The sequence below is a fragment of the Sinohyriopsis cumingii genome, chromosome 3 (assembly GCF_028554795.1).
Source record: "Sinohyriopsis cumingii isolate HCF-2022 chromosome 3, ASM2855479v2, whole genome shotgun sequence".
In the NCBI taxonomy this organism is placed as follows: domain Eukaryota; kingdom Metazoa; phylum Mollusca; class Bivalvia; order Unionida; family Unionidae; genus Sinohyriopsis; species Sinohyriopsis cumingii.
This window is the reverse complement of record NC_142963.1, coordinates 120,567,102-120,580,618: the sequence shown is the minus strand read 5'-3', so window position 1 is coordinate 120,580,618 and position 13,517 is coordinate 120,567,102. Positions and strand designations below refer to the sequence as shown.

The 13,517-nt window shown below is 35.9% G+C and overlaps 4 non-coding genes across 4 annotated transcripts; all 4 read right to left on the bottom strand.

The window, feature by feature from the left end:
• Positions 1 to 232: 232 nt before the first annotated feature.
• On the bottom strand, positions 233 to 304 carry Trnae-cuc (transfer RNA glutamic acid (anticodon CUC)). The gene has a single exon. It is a non-coding gene; the product is annotated as a tRNA-Glu (tRNA).
• A 6,065-nt stretch (positions 305 to 6,369) lies between these two features.
• On the bottom strand, positions 6,370 to 6,441 carry Trnae-cuc (transfer RNA glutamic acid (anticodon CUC)). Its single transcript has one exon. It is a non-coding gene; the product is annotated as a tRNA-Glu (tRNA).
• Positions 6,442 to 9,584: 3,143 nt separating this feature from the next.
• Trnae-cuc (transfer RNA glutamic acid (anticodon CUC)) lies at positions 9,585 to 9,656 on the bottom strand. The gene has a single exon. It is a non-coding gene; the product is annotated as a tRNA-Glu (tRNA).
• A 3,142-nt stretch (positions 9,657 to 12,798) lies between these two features.
• On the bottom strand, positions 12,799 to 12,870 carry Trnae-cuc (transfer RNA glutamic acid (anticodon CUC)). The gene has a single exon. It is a non-coding gene; the product is annotated as a tRNA-Glu (tRNA).
• Positions 12,871 to 13,517: the final 647 nt, after the last annotated feature.

Sequence of the window (13,517 nt, the reverse complement as noted above, 5' to 3'; positions counted from 1 at the left end):
AATAATGGAAGCACTGTATTAAAAATGTTTTCCTTTGGTGTTTACACTAAATTTTTGCGAGAATAAATGTAATGTTTAATCAAATACTTTGATTGTGATTAATCTCTTTCACCTAAGAAAAACTGTTTTTGATCAGAAAGTCGAAACGTAGATATAATTTCTACAATTTTTCTTATCTTTGTAAAGATAAAACTTTATGCTATATTTGCACGATATAGATTAAAACAAAAGTTTCCCAAGCGGGGAATCGAACCCCGGCCGCCGCGGTGAGAGCGCGGAATCCTAGCCACTAGACCACTTGGGATATTATGGATATGATTTGTTGATACATGGATATCAAGTTGTCATGGCAATGGAAGATGCACATAATGTATTTCGCAAACACTGAGCTGTATAATCTACAGTATCTTTAGACATCTGAAATACAAATTTCAATCAGCGCCTAACTACAAACAAAAGAAGCACATTTATTTGATGAACACGGTAAGATAAACAGAGTCAGTGCGAATGATGACTTGTTCTTAGGCCGCATGAAAACCTTTGGCGGGCCTCATGAAAGCCCTTGGCGGGCCGCTCGGGCCGTAGTTTCCCACCCCTGTCTTAGACATTATTTCCTAAAAATTTAAGGAAAGAAAACATGTATATTTTGAATCGTTAGAAATATTTTTTAAGAACAACACTTAAGTCTACTTGAGTAGTCTTTTATTGAACATATATTTCTCGAAAGCTTCTATTGTCTTCCCGAATATCAAATATGTCGAGGCGTCTTAAATGACCATAATTAGGTTTGGTGGCTACACTGGGTAGATAATTTTGATCCTATGCATTGTTTTGCTCTTGCGATCAAAACTGGTATTGGGGAGATAACGGGAAATAAAATCATAAAAACATATACTATTTTACAGAAGAACACAGAGAGAGAGAGAGAGAGAGAGAGAGAGAGAGATGGAGAGAGATCTGTGATCTTTAATTAACCGTTTGGAGTTTAACATGGATGTGATTCGTTTATATAGTCCAGTACAAAATAATCTGATACATTACCAGAACCTTTACAAGTTATTTGTTGTGAATCTGGTAATAAAGGCGGCATTTTTCGATTAAAGAAAAACGGGTGCTAACTACAAAAACAATTGAAAGTTGCAAATCTTTCATTTGAACAATGCCAAAAGCCAGGGATACTTAATTGATATGCTTCATTCTTCACTCGATAACTACACATCATATAAATGCACGAATAAATCATACATAAGGTTTTGAAACAATTTGTAATCTTTATGAACATTTATTAAAGTTGGTAATAAGCATATTTGCAATTGGTGAAACAAATCATTTGACCGCTGAAGTCTCAAATTCAGATGAAATTCAGAAGAAACAGAATAAAAACGACCCAAAACAGCTATATGTCGCCAGTGTTGCAGGGTCATCACAGCTTACATCTGAAAGAGGCGATATTGTTACTAATCTGATTCCAGCCGACACTTAATTGATTTTGAGACATATATACACCTCGTGCACTACACCGAAACTGATGAAAGTTGGACTATATTTTACTTACTATCCTCTTGGAATTTCTGTAACTTACATTTCACTTTCGTTCTCATTATGTACTTGATTTCACTTGGTATGCGCAATGGGACGATTCTAGTAAAGAATAGCATTTGTCTTTCCACGATTGAATATCAAGTTCCGGCCAACACTGTGCAAGAGCTGATGTCCATTTTCCTGTAGCTTGTTGTTTCTCGCTTGTGGAACATTCGAAGGCGGATTTTTTCTAGAATATCGGTCCGTTCATGGCCCAGTTTTCTATTATTTCAATCGTCATATGGGCCTCAATGGAGACTGCATCATACAGTGAATATTCGTCCGTTCGTAGCACACTGTTAATTAAATAAAGATATCCGACGCTATTGCCACAGCGAGATGGATCGGGGAGGTGATGGCATTGAAGCTACCATAAATGGGGTATTGATTGATTGATCAGCTTTGACGTATTGACGTTTCATTTATTCAATGTAGGTAGGTGCGGTAGCTTGTATGGTAGAGCGCAGACCGCGTATTTCAAGGGTGGATGGTTCAACATCCGCCATTGCAGTCCTAGTCGGTTGCCTAGGTTTGGCCTTAGGAAATACACTTAGGTTCTATTTCTTCCTCAATAGATGCCTTTGAAGAAAATTGATTCAGGATACACAGTCTTCAAACTGAAAATACAGAGCTTTTTTATTGGTATATACTTTTATTTGGATACTTGTATTTTCGACCTTTAGCAATTATTTGTGAACCATAATCCACCATAAAGCTAGTCTGAAATTAAAGTTTTATAAAGAAGTTATAAGTAAGAAACGATTTAAACATTTTTGGGCTTTATGATGTCACGTGACGCCATACAGATCTAGCTCTTTGCCTCCTGTGTACGCTCTTTCGCAGTCTGATGTGCCTCTGTTATAAGAAATATTTATTGAATTTAACAGGGAATTAAAATAAATAAGGGACATCTGTGAATAATTCCTATGACTGAGAAAAGAACATAGGATAAACGTAACGGAAACGTACATGTTTTTATTCTTTCCGTTCCGCAAACAATCATGCGGAGGACACTAAAGGAAATGGCAGTAGTCATTAGCATTTCCAGTGGCATTACTTTCATACTATTAGGGTTACGCTTTATTTAAAGACCACGTTGGCTAAGTCTCCCACCCCGTCAATTTATTTCGTGATTCAAGTACAAAGTGCCGTAATATCGTAATATATTTAATAAATCGAAAGAGCTCATTGTTTGTCCCTGCAGAGACTCATGACTTGATCAATATTACATCGCTTTTACATTGTTCAAATTTGCGGTACGATACATATCAAAGACATCGTGTCAGACGTTATTCATACTAGGCACCTGCGTAATATTATGACGTCACATTCATACTAATTATACGCGTCATATTGCTATTAACAAGATTCGATATTCTTTATCCATTTAATAATCGATATTATCACAATGATACTTCAAGAACATTTAAATTGGAAAGGAGGAACTCGATACACCAAAATCAATCGTGAATTCATTTTCGTTAAATATAAAATTAATTAGTGTTAAATATGCTTAAATGTTGGCAAACGCTGTAAATTGTTCAGAGAGCTTCGTAAAAATCGAATCATTTGAAAGCGTATATAAAATCATTCATATATGACACGATTTGGCCGAGTGAATAATGGAAGCACTGTATTAAAAATGTTTTCCTTTGGTGTTTACACTAAATTTTTGCGAGAATAAATGTAATGTTTAATCAAATACTTGTATAATGTATTTCGCAAACACTGAGCTGTATAATCTACAGTATCTTTAGACATCTGAAATACAAATTTCAATCAGCGCCTAACTACAAACAAAAGAAGCACATTTATTTGATGAACACGGTAAGATAAACAGAGTCAGTGCGAATGATGACTTGTTCTTAGGCCGCATGAAAACCTTTGGCGGGCCTCATGAAAGCCCTTGGCGGGCCGCTCGGGCCGTAGTTTCCCTCCCCTGTCTTAGACATTATTTCCTAAAAATTTAAGGAAAGAAAACATGTATATTTTGAATCGTTAGAAATATTTTTTAAGAACAACACTTAAGTCTACTTGAGTAGTCTTTTATTGAACATATATTTCTCGAAAGCTTCTATTGTCTTCCCGAATATCAAGTATGTCGAGGCGTCTTAAATGACCATAATTAGGTTTGGTGGCTACACTGGGTAGATAATTTTGATCCTATGCATTGTTTTGCTCTTGCGATCAAAACTGGTATTGGGGAGATAACGGGAAATAAAATCATAAAAACATATACTATTTTACAGAAGAACACAGAGAGAGAGAGAGAGAGAGAGAGAGAGAGAGAGAGAGAGAGAGAGATGGAGAGAGATATGTGATCTTTAATTAACCGTTTGGAGTTTAACATAGATGTGATTCGTTTATATAGTCCAGTACAAAATAATCTGATACATTACCAGAACCTTTACAAGTTATTTGTTGTGAATCTGGTAATAAAGGCGGCATTTTTCGATTAAAGAAAAACGGGTGCTAACTACAAAAACAATTGAAAGTTGCAAATCTTTCATTTGAACAATGCCAAAAGCCAGGGATACTTAATTGATATGCTTCATTGTTCACTCGATAACTACACATCATATAAATGCACGAATAAATCATACATAAGGTTTTGAAACAATTTGTAATCTTTATGAACATTTATTAAAGTTGGTAATAAGCATATTTGCAATTGGTGAAACAAATCATTTGACCGCTGAAGTCTCAAATTCAGATGAAATTCAGAAGAAACAGAATAAAAACGACCGAAAACAACTATATGTCGCCAGTGTTGCAGGGTCATCACAGCTTACATCTGAAAGAGGCGATATTGTTACTAATCTGATTCCAGCCGACACTTAATTGATTTTGAGACATATATACACCTCGTGCACTACACCGAAACTGATGAAAGTTGGACTATATTTTACTTACTATCCTCTTGGAATTTCTGTAACTTACATTTCACTTTCGTTCTCATTATGTACTTGATTTCACTTGGTATGCGCAATGGGACGATTCTAGTAAAGAATAGCATTTGTCTTTCCACGATTGAATATCAAGTTCCGGCCAACACTGTGCAAGAGCTGATGTCCATTTTCCTGTAGCTTGTTATTTCCCGCTTGTGGAACATTCGAAGGCGGATTTTTTCTAGAATATCGGTCCGTTCATGGCCCAGTTTTCTATTATTTCAATCGTCATATGGGCCTCAATGGAGACTGCATCATACAGTGAATATTCGTCCGTTCGTAGCACACTGTTAATTAAATAAAGATATCCGACGCTATTGCCACAGCGAGATGGATCGGGGAGGTGATGGCATTGAAGCTACCATCAATGGGGTATTGATTGATTGATCAGCTTTGACGTATTGACGTTTCATTTATTCAATGTAGGTAGATGCGGTAGCTTGTATGGTAGAGCGCAGACCGCGTATTTCAAGGGTGGATGGTTCAACATCCGCCATTGCAGTCCTAGTCGGTTGCCTAGGTTTGGCCTTAGGAAATACACTTAGGTTCTATTTCTTCCTCAATAGATGCCTTTGAAGAAAATTGATTCAGGATACACAGTCTTCAAACTGAAAATACAGAGCTTTTTTATTGGTATATACTTTTATTTGGATACTTGTATTTTCGACCTTTAGCAATTATTTGTGAACCATAATCCACCATAAAGCTAGTCTGAAATTAAAGTTTTAAAAAGAAGTTATAAGTAAGAAACGATTTAAACATTTTGGGCTTTATGATGTCACGTGACGCCATACAGATCTAGATCTTTGCCTCCTGTGTACGCTCTTTCGCAGTCTGATGTGCCTCTGTTATAAGAAATATTTATTGAATTTAACAGGGAATTAAAATAAATAAGGGACATCTGTGAATAATTCCTATGACTGAGAAAAGAACATAGGATAAACGTAACGGAAACGTACATGTTTTTATTCTTTCCGTTCCGCAAACAATCATGCGGAGGACACTAAAGGAAATGGCAGTAGTCATTAGCATTTCCAGTGGCATTACTTTCATACTATTAGGGTTACGCTTTATTTAAAGACCACGTTGGCTAAGTCTCCCACCCCGTCAATTTATTTCGTGATTCAAGTACAAAGTGCCTTAATATCGTAATATATTTAATAAATCGAAAGAGCTCATTGTTTGTCCCTGCAGAGACTCATGACTTGATCAATATTACATCGCTTTTACATTGTTCAAATTTGCGGTACGATACATATCAAAGACATCGTGTCAGACGTTATTCATACTAGGCACCTGCGTAATATTATGACGTCACATTCATACTAATTATACGCGTCATATTGCTATTAACAAGATTCGATATTCTTTATCCATTTAATAATCGATATTATCACAATGATACTTCAAGAACATTTAAATTGGAAAGGAGGAACTCGATACACCAAAATCAATCGTGAATTCATTTTCGTTAAATATAAAATTAATTAGTGTTAAATATGCTTAAACGTTGGCAAACGCTGTAAATTGTTCAGAGAGCTTCGTAAAAATCGAATCATTTGAAAGCGTATATAAAATCATTCATATATGACACGATTTGGCCGAGTGAATAATGGAAGCACTGTATTAAAAATGTTTTCCTTTGGTGTTTACACTAAATTTTTGCGAGAATAAATGTAATGTTTAATCAAATACTTTGATTGTGATTAATCTCTTTCACCTAAGAAAAACTGTTTTTGATCAGAAAGTCGAAACGTAGATATAATTTCTACAATTTTTCTTATCTTTGTAAAGATAAAACTTTATGTTATATTTGCACGATATAGATTAAAGCAAAAGTTTCCCAAGCGGGGAATCGAACCCCGGCCGCCGCGGTGAGAGCGCGGAATCCTAGCCACTAGACCACTTGGGATATTATGGATATGATTTGTTGATACATGGATATCAAGTTGTCATGGCAATGGAAGATGCACATAATGTATTTCGCAAACACTGAGCTGTATAATCTACAGTATCTTTAGACATCTGAAATACAAATTTCAATCAGCGCCTAACTATAAACAAAAGAAGCACATTTATTTGATGAACAGGGTAAGATAAACAGAGTCAGTGCGAATGATGACTTGTTCTTAGGCCGCATGAAAACCTTTGGCGGGCCTCATGAAAGCCCTTGGCGGGCCGCTCGGGCCGTAGTTTCCCACCCCTGTCTTAGACATTATTTCCTAAAAATTTAAGGAAAGAAAACATGTATATTTTGAATCGTTAGAAATATTTTTTAAGAACAACACTTAAGTCTACTTGAGTAGTCTTTTATTGAACATATATTTCTCGAAAGCTTCTATTGTCTTCCCGAATATCAAGTATGTCGAGGCGTCTTAAATGACCATAATTAGGTTTGGTGGCTACACTGGGTAGATAATTTTGATCCTATGCATTGTTTTGCTCTTGCGATCAAAACTGGTATTGGGGAGATAACGGGAAATAAAATCATAAAAACATATACTATTTTACAGAAGAACACAGAGAGAGAGAGAGAGAGAGAGAGAGAGAGAGAGAGAGAGAGAGAGAGTTGGAGAGAGATATGTGATCTTTAATTAACCGTTTGGAGTTTAACATGGATGTGATTCGTTTATATAGTCCAGTACAAAATAATCTGATACATTACCAGAACCTTTACAAGTTATTTGTTGTGAATCTGGTAATAAAGGCAGCATTTTTCGATTAAAGAAAAACGGGTGCTAACTACAAAAACAATTGAAAGTTGCAAATCTTTCATTTGAACAATGCCAAAAGCCAGGGATACTTAATTGATATGCTTCATTGTTCACTCGATAACTACACATCATATAAATGCACGAATAAATCATACATAAGGTTTTGAAACAATTTGTAATCTTTATGAACATTTATTAAAGTTGGTAATAAGCATATTTGCAATTGGTGAAACAAATCATTTGACCGCTGAAGTCTCAAATTCAGATGAAATTCAGAAGAAACAGAATAAAAACGACCGAAAACAGCTATATGTCGCCAGTGTTGCAGGGTCATCACAGCTTACATCTGAAAGAGGCGATATTGTTACTAATCTGATTCCAGCCGACACTTAATTGATTTTGAGACATATATACACCTCGTGCACTACACCGAAACTGATGAAAGTTGGACTATATTTTACTTACTATCCTCTTGGAATTTCTGTAACTTACATTTCACTTTCGTTCTCATTATGTACTTGATTTCACTTGGTATGCGCAATGGGACGATTCTAGTAAAGAATAGCATTTGTCTTTCCACGATTGAATATCAAGTTCCGGCCAACACTGTGCAAGAGCTGATGTCCAGTTTCCTGTAGCTTGTTGTTTCCCGCTTGTGGAACATTCGAAGGCGGATTTTTTCTAGAATATCGGTCCGTTCATGGCCCAGTTTTCTATTATTTCAATCGTCATATGGGCCTCAATGGAGACTGCATCATACAGTGAATATTCGTCCGTTCGTAGCACACTGTTAATTAAATAAAGATATCCGACGCTATTGCCACAGCGAGATGGATCGGGGAGGTGATGGCATTGAAGCTACCATCAATGGGGTATTGATTGATTGATCAGCTTTGACGTATTGACGTTTCATTTATTCAATGTAGGTAGGTGCGGTAGCTTGTATGGTAGAGCGCAGACCGCGTATTTCAAGGGTGGATGGTTCAACATCCGCCATTGCAGTCCTAGTCGGTTGCCTAGGTTTGGCCTTAGGAAATACACTTAGGTTCTATTTCTTCCTCAATAGATGCCTTTGAAGAAAATTGATTCAGGATACACAGTCTTCAAACTGAAAATACAGAGCTTTTTTATTGGTATATACTTTTATTTGGATACTTGTATTTTCGACCTTTAGCAATTATTTGTGAACCATAATCCACCATAAAGCTAGTCTGAAATTAAAGTTTTATAAAGAAGTTATAAGTAAGAAACGATTTAAACATTTTTGGGCTGAATGATGTCACGTGACGCCATACAGATCTAGCTCTTTGCCTCCTGTGTACGCTCTTTCGCAGTCTGATGTGCCTCTGTTATAAGAAATATTTATTGAATTTAACAGGGAATTAAAATAAATAAGGGACATCTGTGAATAATTCCTATGACTGAGAAAAGAACATAGGATAAACGTAACGGAAACGTACATGTTTTTATTCTTTCCGTTCCGCAAACAATCATGCGGAGGACACTAAAGGAAATGGCAGTAGTCATTAGCATTTCCAGTGGCATTACTTTCATACTATTAGGGTTACGCTTTATTTAAAGACCACGTTGGCTAAGTCTCCCACCCCGTCAATTTATTTCATGATTCAAGTACAAAGTGCCGTAATATCGTAATATATTTAATAAATCGAAAGAGCTCATTGTTTGTCCCTGCAGAGACTCATGACTTGATCAATATTACATCGCTTTTACATTGTTCAAATTTGCGGTACGATACATATCAAAGACATCGTGTCAGACGTTATTCATACTAGGCACCTGCGTAATATTATGACGTCACATTCATACTAATTATACGCGTCATATTGCTATTAACAAGATTCGATATTCTTTATCCATTTAATAATCGATATTATCACAATGATACTTCAAGAACATTTAAATTGGAAAGGAGGAACTCGATACACCAAAATCAATCGTGAATTCATTTTCGTTAAATATAAAATTAATTAGTGTTAAATATGCTTAAACGTTGGCAAACGCTGTAAATTGTTCAGAGAGCTTCGTAAAAATCGAATCATTTGAAAGCGTATATAAAATCATTCATATATGACACGATTTGGCCGAGTGAATAATGGAAGCACTGTATTAAAAATGTTTTCCTTTGGTGTTTACACTAAATTTTTGCGAGAATAAATGTAATGTTTAATCAAATACTTTGATTGTGATTAATCTCCTTCACCTAAGAAAAACTGTTTTTGATCAGAAAGTCGAAACGTAGATATAATTTCTACAATTTTTCTTATCTTTGTAAAGATAAAACTTTATGTTATATTTGCACGATATAGATTAAAACAAAAGTTTCCCAAGCGGGGAATCGAACCCCGGCCGCCGCGGTGAGAGCGCGGAATCCTAGCCACTAGACCACTTGGGATATTATGGATATGATTTGTTGATACATGGATATCAAGTTGTCATGGCAATGGAAGATGCACATAATGTATTTCGCAAACACTGAGCTGTATAATCTACAGTATCTTTAGACATCTGAAATACAAATTTCAATCAGCGCCTAACTATAAACAAAAGAAGCACATTTATTTGATGAACAGGGTAAGATAAACAGAGTCAGTGCGAATGATGACTTGTTCTTAGGCCGCATGAAAACCTTTGGCGGGCCTCATGAAAGCCCTTGGCGGGCCGCTCGGGCCGTAGTTTCCCACCCCTGTCTTAGACATTATTTCCTAAAAATTTAAGGAAAGAAAACATGTATATTTTGAATCGTTAGAAATATTTTTTTAAGAACAACACTTAAGTCTACTTGAGTAGTCTTTTATTGAACATATATTTCTCGAAAGCTTCTATTGTCTTCCCGAATATCAAGTATGTCGAGGCGTCTTAAATGACCATAATTAGGTTTGGTGGCTACACTGGGTAGATAATTTTGATCCTATGCATTGTTTTGCTCTTGCGATCAAAACTGGTATTGGGGAGATAACGGGAAATAAAATCATAAAAACATATACCATTTTACAGAAGAACACAGAGAGAGAGAGAGAGAGAGAGAGAGAGAGAGAGAGAGAGAGATGGAGAGAGAGAGATATGTGATCTTTAATTAACCGTTTGGAGTTTAACATGGATGTTATTCGTTTATATAGTCCAGTACAAAATAATCTGATATATTACCAGAACCTTTACAAGTTATTTGTTGTGAATCTGGTAATAAAGGCGGCATTTTTCGATTAAAGAAAAACGGGTGCTAACTACAAAAACAATTGAAAGTTGCAAATCTTTCATTTGAACAATGCCAAAAGCCAGGGATACTTAATTGATATGCTTCATTGTTCACTCGATAACTACACATCATATAAATGCACGAATAAATCATACATAAGGTTTTGAAACAATTTGTAATCTTTATGAACATTTATTAAAGTTGGTAATAAGCATATTTGCAATTGGTGAAACAAATCATTTGACCGCTGAAGTCTCAAATTCAGATGAAATTCAGAAGAAACATAATAAAAACGACCGAAAACAGCTATATGTCGCCAGTGTTGCAGGGTCATCACAGCTTACATCTGAAAGAGGCGATATTGTTACTAATCTGATTCCAGCCGACACTTAATTGATTTTGAGACATATATACACCTCGTGCACTACACCGAAACTGATGAAAGTTGGACTATATTTTACTTACTATCCTCTTGGAATTTCTGTAACTTACATTTCACTTTCGTTCTCATTATGTACTTGATTTCACTTGGTATGCGCAATGGGACGATTCTAGTAAAGAATAGCATTTGTCTTTCCACGATTGAATATCAAGTTCCGGCCAACACTGTGCAAGAGCTGATGTCCAGTTTCCTGTAGCATGTTGTTTCTCGCTTGTGGAACATTCGAAGGCGGATTTTTTCTAGAATATCGGTCCGTTCATGGCCCAGTTTTCTATTATTTCAATCGTCATATGGGCCTCAATGGAGACTGCATCATACAGTGAATATTCGTCCGTTCGTAGCACACTGTTAATTAAATAAAGATATCCGACGCTATTGCCACAGCGAGATGGATCGGGGAGGTGATGGCATTGAAGCTACCATCAATGGGGTATTGATTGATTGATCAGCTTTGACGTATTGACGTTTCATTTATTCAATGTAGGTAGGTGCGGTAGCTTGTATGGTAGAGCGCAGACCGCGTATTTCAAGGGTGGATGGTTCAACATCCGCCATTGCAGTCCTAGTCGGTTGCCTAGGTTTGGCCTTAGGAAATACACTTAAGTTCTATTTCTTCCTCAATAGATGCCTTTGAAGAAAATTGATTCAGGATACACAGTCTTCAAACTGAAAATACAGAGCTTTTTTATTGGTATATACTTTTATTTGGATACTTGTATTTTCGACCTTTAGCAATTATTTGTGAACCATAATCCACCATAAAGCTAGTCTGAAATTAAAGTTTTATAAAGAAGTTATAAGTAAGAAACGATTTAAACATTTTTGGGCTGAATGATGTCACGTGACGCCATACAGATCTAGCTCTTTGCCTCCTGTGTACGCTCTTTCGCAGTCTGATGTGCCTCTGTTATAAGAAATATTTATTGAATTTAACAGGGAATTAAAATAAATAAGGGACATCTGTGAATAATTCCTATGACTGAGAAAAGAACATAGGATAAACGTAACGGAAACGTACATGTTTTTATTCTTTCCGTTCCGCAAACAATCATGCGGAGGACACTAAAGGAAATGGCAGTAGTCATTAGCATTTCCAGTGGCATTACTTTCATACTATTAGGGTTACGCTTTATTTAAAGACCACGTTGGCTAAGTCTCCCACCCCGTCAATTTATTTCGTGATTCAAGTACAAAGTGCCGTAATATCGTAATATATTTAATAAATCGAAAGAGCTCATTGTTTGTCCCTGCAGAGACTCATGACTTGATCAATATTACATCGCTTTTACATTGTTCAAATTTGCGGTACGATACATATCAAAGACATCGTGTCAGACGTTATTCATACTAGGCACCTGCGTAATATTATGACGTCACATTCATACTAATTATACGCGTCATATTGCTATTAACAAGATTCGATATTCTTTATCCATTTAATAATCGATATTATCACAATGATACTTCAAGAACATTTAAATTGGAAAGGAGGAACTCGATACACCAAAATCAATCGTGAATTCATTTTCGTTAAATATAAAATTAATTAGTGTTAAATATGCTTAAACGTTGGCAAACGCTGTAAATTGTTCAGAGAGCTTCGTAAAAATCGAATCATTTGAAAGCGTATATAAAATCATTCATATATGACACGATTTGGCCGAGTGAATAATGAAAGCACTGTATTAAAAATGTTTTCCTTTGGTGTTTACACTAAATTTTTGCGAGAATAAATGTAATGTTTAATCAAATACTTTGATTGTGATTAATCTCTTTCACCTAAGAAAAACTGTTTTTGATCAGAAAGTCGAAACGTAGATATAATTTCTACAATTTTTCTTATCTTTGTAAAGATAAAACTTTATGTTATATTTGCACGATATAGATTAAAACAAAAGTTTCCCAAGCGGGGAATCGAACCCCGGCCGCCGCGGTGAGAGCGCGGAATCCTAGCCACTAGACCACTTGGGATATTATGGATATGATTTGTTGATACATGGATATCAAGTTGTCATGGCAATGGAAGATGCACATAATGTATTTCGCAAACACTGAGCTGTATAATCTACAGTATCTTTAGACATCTGAAATACAAATTTCAATCAGCGCCTAACTATAAACAAAAGAAGCACATTTATTTGATGAACAGGGTAAGATAAACAGAGTCAGTGCGAATGATGACTTGTTCTTAGGCCGCATGAAAACCTTTGGCGGGCCTCATGAAAGCCCTTGGCGGGCCGCTCGGGCCGTAGTTTCCCACCCCTGTCTTAGACATTATTTCCTAAAAATTTAAGGAAAGAAAACATGTATATTTTGAATCGTTAGAAATATTTTTTTAAGAACAACACTTAAGTCTACTTGAGTAGTCTTTTATTGAACATATATTTCTCGAAAGCTTCTATTGTCTTCCCGAATATCAAGTATGTCGAGGCGTCTTAAATGACCATAATTAGGTTTGGTGGCTACACTGGGTAGATAATTTTGATCCTATGCATTGTTTTGCTCTTGCGATCAAAACTGGTATTGGGGAGATAACGGGAAATAAAATCATAAAAACATATACCATTTTACAGAAGAACACAGAGAGAGAGAGAGAGAGAGAGAGAGAGAGATGGAGA